A 12,203-nucleotide genomic window follows, 5' to 3' on the forward strand; every position below is an offset into this window, starting at 1 on the left:
TTGAAAGTAAGGTCGGAGCCTTCGAGCTACAATCAATAAGGTGTAAGTTAGTTTCTCTAACTTAGTATATCTGGTTTTGGCGTCTCTCAATACTCGACTTATGTAGTAGATCGGTCGTTGAATTTTTGCTTCTTCTTTAATCAGAACTGCTGCAAGAGCCACAGGAGAGACCATCAGGTACAGGAACAACTCCTCTCCAGGTTTGAACTTTGCCAATAGTGGAGATGAGCCGAGGTAGTCCTTCAGTTCTTCGAATGCTTGCTGACATCCAGTGGTCCAACAGAAGTTCTTTGGCTACTTGAGAGTCTGAAAGAAAGGTAGGCACCGCTCGGCCGATCTTGAGACGAAGCAATTTAGAGCCGCTACTCTCCCAGTAAGGTGCTGAACTTCCTTTATTGACTTTGGGGCAGTCATTTTCTGGATGGCGTGAATCTTTTTCGGATTTGCTTCGATCCCATACCCCGACACCATAAAGCCCAAGAATTTTTCTGAGGTTACTCTAAAAGTGCACTTGGCTGGGTTCAGCTTCATCTTGTATTTTTGGAGGGCGCTGAAAGTCTCCTCAAAGTCGACGATGTGGTTCATTGAGGATTTACTTTTTACGAGCATATCGTCCACGTAGACCTCTATGTTGCGGTCGATCTACTCTTTAAAAATCTTATTTACCAGCCGTTGATAGGTCGCCCCTGCATTTTTGAGGCCAAAAGGCTTGACCCTCTAACAATAAAGGCCACGATCAGTAATAAAAGCAGTTTTTTTTTCATCCTCTGGTGCCATCCTGATTTGATTGTAGCTGGAGAATGCATCCATGAAAGTGAGAAGCTCGTGGCCCGAGGTTGCATCCACTAATTGATCGATTCTGGGCAGAGGATAACTATCCTTCGGACAGGCTTTATTCAGCTTTTTGAAGTCTATACACATCCTCCATTTACCGTTCGCCTTCTTAACTAGGACCACATTGGAAATCCAGCTCAGATAGTTGACCTCTCTGATGAACCCGACTTTCTGGAGTTTATCAACTTCCTCAGCTATTGCCATTTGTCTTTCCGGTGCATGACTTCAATTTTTTTCTTTCGTCGGTCGGTGTTTGGGATCAACAGTCAGACGGTATTCCATAACTTCAGCATCGATCCCTAGCATATCCATCGGAGCCCAAGCGAAAACATCCGCATTCTTTTGTAAAAAATTGATAAGCTGTGTCCGCATCTCTTTCCCCTAGTTGGAGCCGATCTTCACCATGTGCTTTTCATTCCCATCATTCAAAGGAATTGAGACAAGATCTTCCATTGGCTCATCCTGTTCTTCAGTCAGGTCGTCGTGGGTATCCAATCCATCAATCGGATAGGGGTCAGGCTGACCACTTCTTTGTAGGGCTATATTATAGCAATGTCTTGCCAGGACTTGATCTCCTCTGACTTCTCCGACTCCCTGGCTAGTAGAAAATTTCAATTTCAAATGGTAGGTCAATACTACAGCTCGGAGGGCGTCGAGGCCAGGTCGGCCGAGTATTGCATTGTAGGCAGATGGCGCCCTCACTACCAGGGAATCCACTAGCGCTCTAGATTATTTTGGATACCGACCTACAACTACAGTCAAAGTTATTACTCCCTCCACTGGCACAGCATCGCCAGTAAACCCTACCAACGGAGAGCCAATCGGCCCTAACCGACCATCAAAGATGGATATTTTTGAGAATGCATCGTAAAACAAAATATCGGCCAAGATTCCACTATCAACAAGAATGCGGCGTACATCATAATCAGCAATATTTAAAGAAACTACAATCACATCATTATGGAGGAATTAGATCTCCCAGGCATCTTCTTCAGTAAAGGTTATAGATCCTTCAGTTCTTTGCCGCTTGAGCAGTCCAACCGATCCACTGGCCGCTCCCCTCCGGGGCCCTCCAGAGATGGTGTTGATGATCCCGATTGGAGGTCGATCTCCAGGCTATTCTTCCCTCCTTGGCGGCTCGAGTTGTGGCAGGGCCCTCGGCCGATCCTCCCTACCTTCAGGCCGACGTCGGATGAATCTGTCGAGCCGACCCCACCTAATGAGCTCCTCGATTTTGTCTCGAAGTTGAATACACTCCTCCATGTCGTGGCCATGGTCAGAATTTGTTTGGGTTGCACTTCCCGAGGTGCGAGTGCATCCTTTCCGACCTCGGTAGTGGCTGCCTGACCTCCATCAGCACCTGAGCTTTTGGAGCATTGAGAGGGGCGTAGCTGTGGAATCTTCCTAGGGGAGAGCTCCGTCAAACTCTGCGGTCTGGGCTTCTTTGCTTACAAGCTCGGGGAGGAGTCCGGACACGCCTGTGACCGGAAGGAGTTCGAGAACGTGGTCGAGCTTCACTAGACCCTTTTTCAGCTGCGGGCTTACTGGAGCCACCCGCCTGCCGCTCCTTTGCGGCCTCCTCATCCTTCAACTTGAAGGCTTCCTCTGCTCGGGCATATCCTTCTGCCCGAGCCAGCAAATCAGCGAAATCTCTGGGATACTTCTTTTCCAGGGAGAACAGAAGATCATTCTTTTGAAGACCGCTCTTTAGGGCAGTCATTGCAACCGATTGGTCTAAGTTTCGGACCTCCAATGCAGCGGCGTTAAATCAGTTGACATAGGTTTGGATGGATTCTCCCTCCTTCTGCTTGATGTTGATAAGGGACTTCGAATCTCTCCGGGAATGCCGGCTGCTAACAAAATGAGACACAAACTGATGGCTCATCTGATCAAAAGAGAAGATCATACCCGACTTTAGCATCGAGTACCAATTCCTTGCTGCTTCCTTCAAGGTAAATGGGAAAGCTCGGCATAGGATGGCATCTGGCGTGCCATGGAGCAGCATCATTGTCCGGAAGGCCTCCAGGTGGTCAATCAGATCCGAGGTCCCGTCGTAGCTTTCGAATTGGGGGAGCTTGAAGTTTGACAGGATTGGTTCCTGTATGATCATTTGAGAGAAAAGAGAGTCAGTACATATGTCTTCACCATAAGCAGGGGGAGCATGGTGGAGCTCTTCAATCCACCGATTCATCTCCTGGAGCCTTTGATCCAGGAGGTCCTCTCGACTGCGAGTCTTGAGGGTCTTCTAACAGAATGGAGGTAGGGATCCTCCGGGGGTGGAATCGTGATCAGACTGAGGGCTCTCCACCCTCGGCTTCCCCTTTCTGGGAAAGATAGGGCGATTGGCCCAAGTGGCCCACCCTATTGTCAGATTTTGGAACTCCGATGATGCTCTTTTCAGCCGCACTAATATCTGTGGCTGTTGCTGCTGCTGCTGCATGGTCTACACTACTTCGGTGAGGCCTCTGACCTGCTGAACCAGCAGATCGAACTGCTCCATGCCGACTGCCGTTGTCGGAGGAGGAGCCTGAAAAATTAGAGACGAGGCCAGAGCTTGCGAAGCTCACTGAGGTCTGGCCATGGAGGCCGTGGATCACCTGGTGGATGCCTTTCAGAGAGGCATCAGGTGGAGATCTAGTAGGAGAAGGAGAAGAGGATGTCGGAGAAGATGACCGGAGACAGTCCCGTTGAGCTCTCCTTTAAGGATAAGGGTACTGCGAAGATACAGTGGCCCTTCCTCTAGCACCAATTCTGTTGGTGCAGAATTCCATCGAAGCCAGAGAAGCTGGAGTTGAGATGACCGCGGCCGCCGTTGGGACCTGCAAGGGAAGTCTAAATCGGAGTTGGGGTTGCTCCGGCAAGACCCTCCGACACTCAAGTCAGTACTCTGCTTCAACAGAAATGGAGTGCTCGAGTGGAAATTTTAGCAGAGTTTCAAGATAGAGTTTAGAGCTTAGAGAAGAACGTATCTGGGGGGTCCCTTTTTATAGATGGAGAGCGTAACTGATTGACAGCGATGTCTGTAACCGCCTGGTAGTGGGCCGTTCAGAGCCACATGGAGTTTGTTACGGAGAGTGGAGTAGTGTCCGTTGTCGTGACTTGCCAGAGAGTGGTGGAGCCACGTGGAATCCGTTGCAGAGAGTGGAGTAGGATAGTAGCCATTATCGTGACTTGCCAGAGAGTGGTGGAGCCAGGTGGAATCCATTGTAGAGAGTGGAGTAGGGTAGTGGCCATTATCGTGACTTGCCAGAGAGTTTGGATCTATCGGCTGAAGCTCGGTTGGGATGTCTGATGGAGCAGAATGGCTCTCTATCTCATCGATCTAGGAGAAGCTTAGATGTTTTTGAGGTTGTGATGGGTCTACTGTTGTTGGGTGCCTAGAGCACTGATGCTGCAGGTGGTAACCATCTGCTGAGAAGCTCGGACGGGGACTTTCTATTTGAGAAGTCCGGTTTCATGAAGAATCTGGTGGAGGGACGGCCGGCGGTGGACTCCGGATGGCATTGGAGAGGTTCGACAGACACCGGAGGCGATCAACCGTTGTAGAAATCCAGCTGTTAGAGCCCGTCTGTTGTAGAAGCTCGTCCGAAATCCATCCACTATGGAAGTTCGGATGAAGTCTAATTCTTGCAGAAGGCTAAAAGGAGGCCGCTTATTGTAGAAGCTCGGTCGAAGATCGGTTGTCATGGAAGCTCGGAGTAGTGACCTGGCCGGTGGAGCCTGTCCCGTTGTAGAAGCTCGTCTGGGATCTGAAGTAGATATCCGAAGTAGACTGCCTGCAGTAGGAGTTCGGAGTAGACTGCTTGCTGTAGAAGTTCGGCTTTCGCAGGAGCTCGGGTGGAATCCGGAAAGTGGTCGACTATCGTAGAAACTTGGATGGAGTCTGATTACTGTAGAAATCTCGTTGTTGGAGAAGCTCGGATATTGACGAAGTCCGAAAGAAGTTCGGAGTAGGGTCGTCCGTGGCCGGAAGAAGTCTGGAAGGGATTCGGAGAATAGTTGATCACTGTAGAAGATCGACTGATAGTGAAGCCCAGAGAGCCTTTGGAGTGGCCCGGTGATGAAAGGAGAAGCTCATTGTCGAAGAAGTTCGGATGGTATTATAGAAGCTCGAACGGTCGAGGGGGTTCAGAAAGATGCCACATAAGGTCGGAAGTCGGAAAAGTCCTGGAAGGATCGGTCTTTTACAAACTTCGGCTGGGGGTATTTTATACCCAACAAAGCCAAAACTCAAGAAACAATAAACTTGTTGGAATACAATGAAGTCAATAATGGATGCTCTTTGAAGCATGAACTTCTTCCCTTGAATATATGAGAGGCTTTCTTTTGATTTACTATAGATGATCACTCAATTAAAATACTTAGCTTCTCTCACTTTGACTTGTTCAAGGATATTCAATACTCTGATCAAAAACTTATATTTTTTCTCTTTTTTTTTTCTTTTAGATCCACTTCTCCAATTTCATGTCTTAAATACACTTAAATTTGGTTAGAGGAGATATACTAGCCATTGAATAAATCAAACTAGCCATTAGAAGTCAAATTTATCCATTAAAAGCTTGTAAAAAAACTAACCATTAGGCTATCATTCATGGTCGAGCCAACTCGAATCAAGTAGGAGTCAATTTGTATAAACTTAGAGTCAACTCAAGATAAGTAAGAGTTGACTCAAGGCCATCACTAAAAATCAACTCTCTATCTTGAGAAAGTCAACATAGGTTTGGTATTTGATTATTGATTTAGATGCTCTGGATCAATCTTGATTTATTTGTTTGATGAATAATATAATTGAATCTTTTATTATATTTTATTTATGAAAGATTTTAGCTGATTATAATTGATTGGCTTCATATTATTATAGGTCGTATCCCTTAGTAGCATAACCGTGTTATGTTCTAGATTTGAGGTATGACATTTTATGAGATGTCATATCTACTTAAAGTCAACTTCTCAACTATATAAAGGGAAGGGAAACTATTTCTCTTTGGATAGTTCAGATTGCATCTAAATTTTTTTTATTAATCTACATGAATAAAGATCAAATCCTTACCTGATTAGCAGCAAAATTAGAGATCAAATCTCTAAAAATCTAAAATAATCCTTCACGGAGGCTTGAAAGTGTAGATCCTTTACTTCGCATGCACACCGAACACCATAGAAAAGTGGGATGAACTCCGATCAAATTACCTTTGCAACCCAATCAAATGAGAGAGGAGAGGTGCTGGTGTGACACCTCACACCAACAAGGGGAACACCCACAAGAGAGCCCATGGCAAGGGAGGAGGGGCGGCACCAAAGGGGAGAGTCCAAGGAGAAGAAGGAAGGGCTTCTCTCTTCTCACACCTCTCTCTTTCTCTCTTCTCTCAATCTGATTTATTTTCTATGCATCCATAGGTAGAGACCCTCTCTATTTATAGATAAATCTCATGGCCCAATAAGTATAGAACTCCTAACTCAAATATACTTTGAATCAGTCCAATACTCATAAAAGAAAGACTCCTATATGAGATAGTATTGTCATCACATATGACAACCACATTACATCCAATCCCTCATCCACATGGGATGCCTACAATGAGGAAGCTTCCAAGTATTGGTCGGCCCATAAAAGAGAAAAATCCTAGTGCAAGTAGGATTTCTCATATCTCATTCAAATGGATCCGATTCGAATCTAATTCGAAGCTGGTTCAAAATAATTTTGAAAGACTGTCAATCCCCAACTCTTTAGGACTTTTGTACCAAATCTAACTTGAATTTTAAACCTAATTAAGTATAATTAATTCAGATCTAATCTAAAATTAATTAGCATTTAAATCCAATATTTCATATGCTCCATAAATTATAGATCAGAAACTATTTATCTCTGGGATCAAACTTGAAACTCATGTGTAGTGCTGGCTAGACATAGTCAACTCTTCAATTCTATTTATGAAGGAACCAAATCTAGGATTTTAGGGTTAGATCTTGAAACTTTTCAAGATCAGACAGTGGAAGACTAAAATAAATCAAAATTTATCTTATAAAATCAGAGAATCCCTAGATCTAAGATCCTATTACATGATTATTACATAGCATTAAATCAGAAATTAAAATATAAAGAGCAAAAACTACATGTTGATCATATCAACATATTTCTATACTATATCTAATGTATATAAAATATAATAGATTAGATTTATTACCTTGCAAGTTAGATGTTCTCACTTTGCTGATCCAGGCTTGAGGATGATGTTGCGAGCCGCACATACATCCGACCTCTAGGAGTCATCCACACGAGCCCACGAATTATGATCAGAAATTCTGATTCAGGAAATCAGCACAGTATGCTAGTACTGCATAGATCCTTCTTCGATGGTCGATCAGATGCCTCCTTCTTGATTTGGACTCCACCAAAGATAAGAAATAGGAAGAGTTTTAGATGAGACACTTTCAGAAAACTTATAGATATAGGAAGGAAAGAGATGAACCCAGCAACTTTAAAAGAAGACCCTCTTCTTCTTCTCTTTGCTCTAACCCAAACATCTAGTTTTGTGTCTATTAGATCTCCACATCCCAAGACTCTTTCTCCTTGATTTTAAGAGGCCCCAAAGATCTCTCAATGCTCTATGTTCCACAAAAATTTCATGAAGAAATTTATTTTAAATAGAGAGATATGAAAAGTCATTGTTTAGATCAAATACCTAGTCAAGGATTATCCAAACAAGACAAGACAAGGGGCGCCCAACTCTTGGACGTCCCCTCCTTCTTTTTCTGCCATGGACCATCAGCAAAGGGCGCATATTATGTGCCATAAAAGTCATAAAAATTCTAAAAAAATCTGAATAAAATCAGTGCCATAAAGAAAGAGTTTTGGTTTCCTAAAACTCTATCTCATAAAATTTGAGATCCAAACTAATTCCTACTTTGACTTGATCCACAACCACATTCCATGTAAGAGAAAAAGAGAGAAAAGTTTTGGGCATGCATGAAGACCTAAGAGAGAGGATTTTATCACACAAAATAAGAGAGAGTGGGCGTGGGATTAGAGAGAGTGGGCGTGGGGGGCTAAGGTGGCGCAAGGTAGAATCCTAGTCTTACTAGGATTCAATCTATGACTTGTTTAAATTTGGTTTCTCAAACCAAATCAAACCGAAACCAAATCAACCTAATTAAAATAGGTTTTAACCCAATTAAGAACCTAATTTAATCAGATTAAATTAGATTTAAATCTAATTTAATTTTCTAATCAAATTAGAAATTAGGTTGACCCAAATCCTATTTGAACTAGGACTAGTTTTTTCTTGCATTTGGCTTATCCAATAAACTAATTGGACTTAATCCAATCAAGTCTACACTAAATCTAATTAAATTATATTTAATTAGACTTAATTTAGCCTTTTGGTTTAATCAAATTAAGTCAATTAGCAATCGAATTGCTAATCGATCCTCCTGCAACACTTGCACTAGGTTAAATATCAATCGTATTGATCGTTTAACCCTAGAATGATTTTTAATCGTTGATCAACCATCCGATCGAATCATGAACTCGAAAGTGTATGACCTCATAGGTCCAAACCTAAGTCGATAGTATAAAAATAAATTCTTGTACAAATTGAAGTGACCATCTAGCAGTGATACCCGACGGTCGGATAGGTCGAATATGTAGAACAACATCCTTAGAACCCATATGGATATAGTTTTTATATAATTCATCCTCTTGACCAAAATGCTCATAGGACACCTCAAAATTCAACTGTCAACTTGGATCAGGTTGTCCACATTATATTTTAAAATATCAAATCCATCTGATGGATTATCGTGGCCAAGATTTTAATAAATTGAAATACAGCAACTCATTCTTCTCCAACTCTTGGAGTGGTCAATTCCATCTTGATCACACTCTGACTTCGCAAGTACTTGACTGTGCCCAGAAGCCTTCCATCACTGAATTAAAAATTCAGTTAGTCTAGTATCAAAGCATAGTGAGTTGTTTGCAAGTCACTGAGGCGATCTCAGGTCTAAGGGACACTTATACCTATATCCCATCAGAGACTTCTTGACAGCAGAATGCTCTGAAGTTGGTCACGTTCAATGATCATGTACCCTTATATCTCACCTGTATGCCATACCAGTGTCTCCACATTCTTTGGTTAAGAGAAAAATCAACCCATATGGTTTATAGCGACCTATGCTCGATAGAAGCCGTCGTCCTTATTAACAACCTATCATTTGGTTATGAACAGTTTTAAGGACTAGTCGATAAATCCTTTCTTTATCGAACCAAAATAGTCCTATGGACTTCATCACAACAACGGAGTTCATTAGAAGATAAAAACTTATGATGAAAATATCAAAAATATATTTTATTTATTAATAAATCAATTACAATACAAAGTTGGTCAACCGTCAACAGGCTGACGATTGGCTTTTGGAATATATTTTCCAACAACTTTCACTTATCCTAAAGTCACTCGGCACAGTATCTAATATCCATCTTCGACTTGTGATTGTCGAACTCCTTTATCGTCAGAACTTTAGTGAAGGGGTCGGTCAGGTTCTCCTTTTCGTCGATCTTCTGAAAGTCGATGTCACATCGATCCACAATCTCCCGGACCTGGTGGAAGTGGCACAAAATGTGCTTCGTCTGCTGGTGTGCTTTGGGTTCCTTTGCCTGAGCTAGGCACCAGTGCTGTTGCAGTAGAGCAGGACCGGACCATCAAGGGAGGGTGCTACTCCGAGCTCGGTGATGAATTTTCTCAGCCACATAGCTTTCTTCACGACATTCGATGCTGTGATGTACTCCACCTCACAAACAGAGTTTGCCACAGTATACTGCTTGGAACTCTTCCAGCAGATGGCTCCACCATTCAGAATAAAGATATAACCTGACATGCTTTTGCTGTTATCATGGTTAGATTGAAAGCTGGAGTCTGTAAATCCCACAAGTTTCAGATCTGACTAGCCATAAACCAGCCATTGGTCTTTAGTATTTCTCAAATACTTAAGGATGGTTTTAACCACTTTTCAGTGATTTTCTCCAGGATCAGATTGGTATCTACTCACTACTCCTAGTAAGTATGCCACATCTAGCCTTATACATATCATGACGTACATGATAGATCTCACGACTGAAGCATATGGGACACTACTCATACACTCTCTCTCTTCAGGAGTTGTCGAACAATCCTTCTTAGAGAGAGAAATTCCATGGCCTATCGGTAGATAACCCTTCGTAGAATTTTTCATGCCAAACCTCTTTAGTACAGTATTTATGTACGTGGATTGGGATAACTCAAGCATCCTTTTAGATCTATCCCTATAGATCTTCATCCCTAGGATGTAGGATATTTCACCCAAGTCCTTCATGGAGAACTGCAATGACAATCAAAATTTTATTCTCTATAGTGCGGGGATGTCATTTCCAATTAAGAGAATATCATCCACGTACAAAATAAAAAATACCACAACTGGATCATTTGTCCATTTATGGATGCAGGGCTCTTCTCCATTCTTAATGAAGCCATACATTTTGATCACCTTATCAAAATGCATGTTCCAACTCTGAGAAGCTTGCTTCAATCCATAAATGGATCTCTGAAGCTTGCACACCTTGGACTCATCTGTGGATGTAAATCTCTCAGGTTGTATCATATACACCTCTTCGGTCAGCTTTCCATTCAGGAAAGCTATCTTTACATCCATCTGCCAGATCACATAATCCAGATGGACAGCTATGGCAAGTATTATCTGAATGGATTTGAGCATTGCCACAGGAGAGAATGTCTCATCATAGTTAATATCATAATGTTGACGATACCCCTTGACAACCAGACGGGCTTTATAGGTCTTCACCTTTTTGTCTGTGCCCCTCTTCCTTTTGAAGACCCATTTACACCCAATGAGTTTAACCCCTTTAGGTGGGTCAACCAATGTCCATACATCATTGACTTTCATGGACTCCATTTCGGATTTCATGGCTTCAAGCCATTTCTCGAAATCAGGTCTCTGCATTGCATCCATATAGGTGATTGGATCCTCATCGTTCTCATCGAGTTCGATGAGATCACTGTTCCAGACCAAAAAATCATAGTATCTGTCCGACTGATGTGGTACTCTACCAGATCGTCTTAATAGTGCAAGTACATTGAGCTTCGAATTTGATCTAATCAAATTCGACTCAGGTTCAACTATTGGTGTCGGTCTTTCTACCTGTTGAACTTCATCAAGTTCAACCTCAGAGGCAACTGTTCTTTCACCAAGGAACTCCTTTTCTAAAAAGATTGCCTTAAGGCAGACAAACACCTTTTGTTCATTTGCATGGTAGAAAAAATATCTTTTGATCTCTTTGGGGTACCCTATGAATGTGCATTTGTCAGACCTAGGTCCAAGTTTATCTATAACTAACCATTTGACATAGGCTGGGCACCCCCAAACCCTAAGATGTGAAAGTGCTGGCTTACGCCCTGTCCATATCTCATATGGAGTCTTAATTACAGATTTACTTGAAACCCTATTTAACAGATAACAAGTCGATTCGAGTGCATATCCCTAGAAGGATATTGGCAAACTGGCAAAACCCATCATGGATCGACCATGTCTAATAGAGTCTGATTTCTTTTTTCAGACACACAATTATGCTGTGGTGTTCCTGGAGGAGTCCATTGGGAGAGAATCTCATTCTCTCCTAGATATGTGAGAAACTCATCAGAAAGGTATTTTCTTCCTCGATCAGATCAAGAGTTTTAATACTCTTTCCAGTTTATTTTTCTACTTCACTTCAGAATCGTTTGAACATTTCAAATGAATCTGACTTATGTTTCATTAGATAGAAATATCTATATCTAGATAGATCATCCGTGAAAGTGATAAAGTAGAAATATCCACTTCTAGCACTTGTGCTCATAGGCCCGCATACAGCAGTATGTACTAGGCCCAAGAGCTCAATAGCTCTCTCACCTTTTTCAGTAAAAGGTGACTTGATCATTTTATCAAGAAGACAGGATTCATAGGTTGGAAGTGATTCACAATCACTGACTTTGAAGATTTCCTCTTGAGTCAACCTGTTTATCCTGTTCTTGTTTATATGACCTAGCCTACAGTGCCATAAGTAGATATCTGATACACTATCTAATCTAGGGTGGTTGCCAGTGGAATAGACTACGTTAACAGGTTGTGATAATATATACACACCATTGTTCAAATGTCCATAAAAAATAGTAACACCATTCATAATGATATTACAAACTTATTTCTTTATTGAAATTTTATAATCATTTTTGATCAGAAGGCCTACAGAAATGACATTTAAAAAAAAAATTAGGACAGAAATGACAATCATTAAGAATAACGGTATGGGACTCAAATACAAGTTTCAAGATTCCTAATGCTAG

The sequence above is a fragment of the Elaeis guineensis genome, chromosome 5 (genome assembly GCF_000442705.2).
Source record: "Elaeis guineensis isolate ETL-2024a chromosome 5, EG11, whole genome shotgun sequence".
Lineage (NCBI taxonomy): Eukaryota > Viridiplantae > Streptophyta > Magnoliopsida > Arecales > Arecaceae > Elaeis > Elaeis guineensis.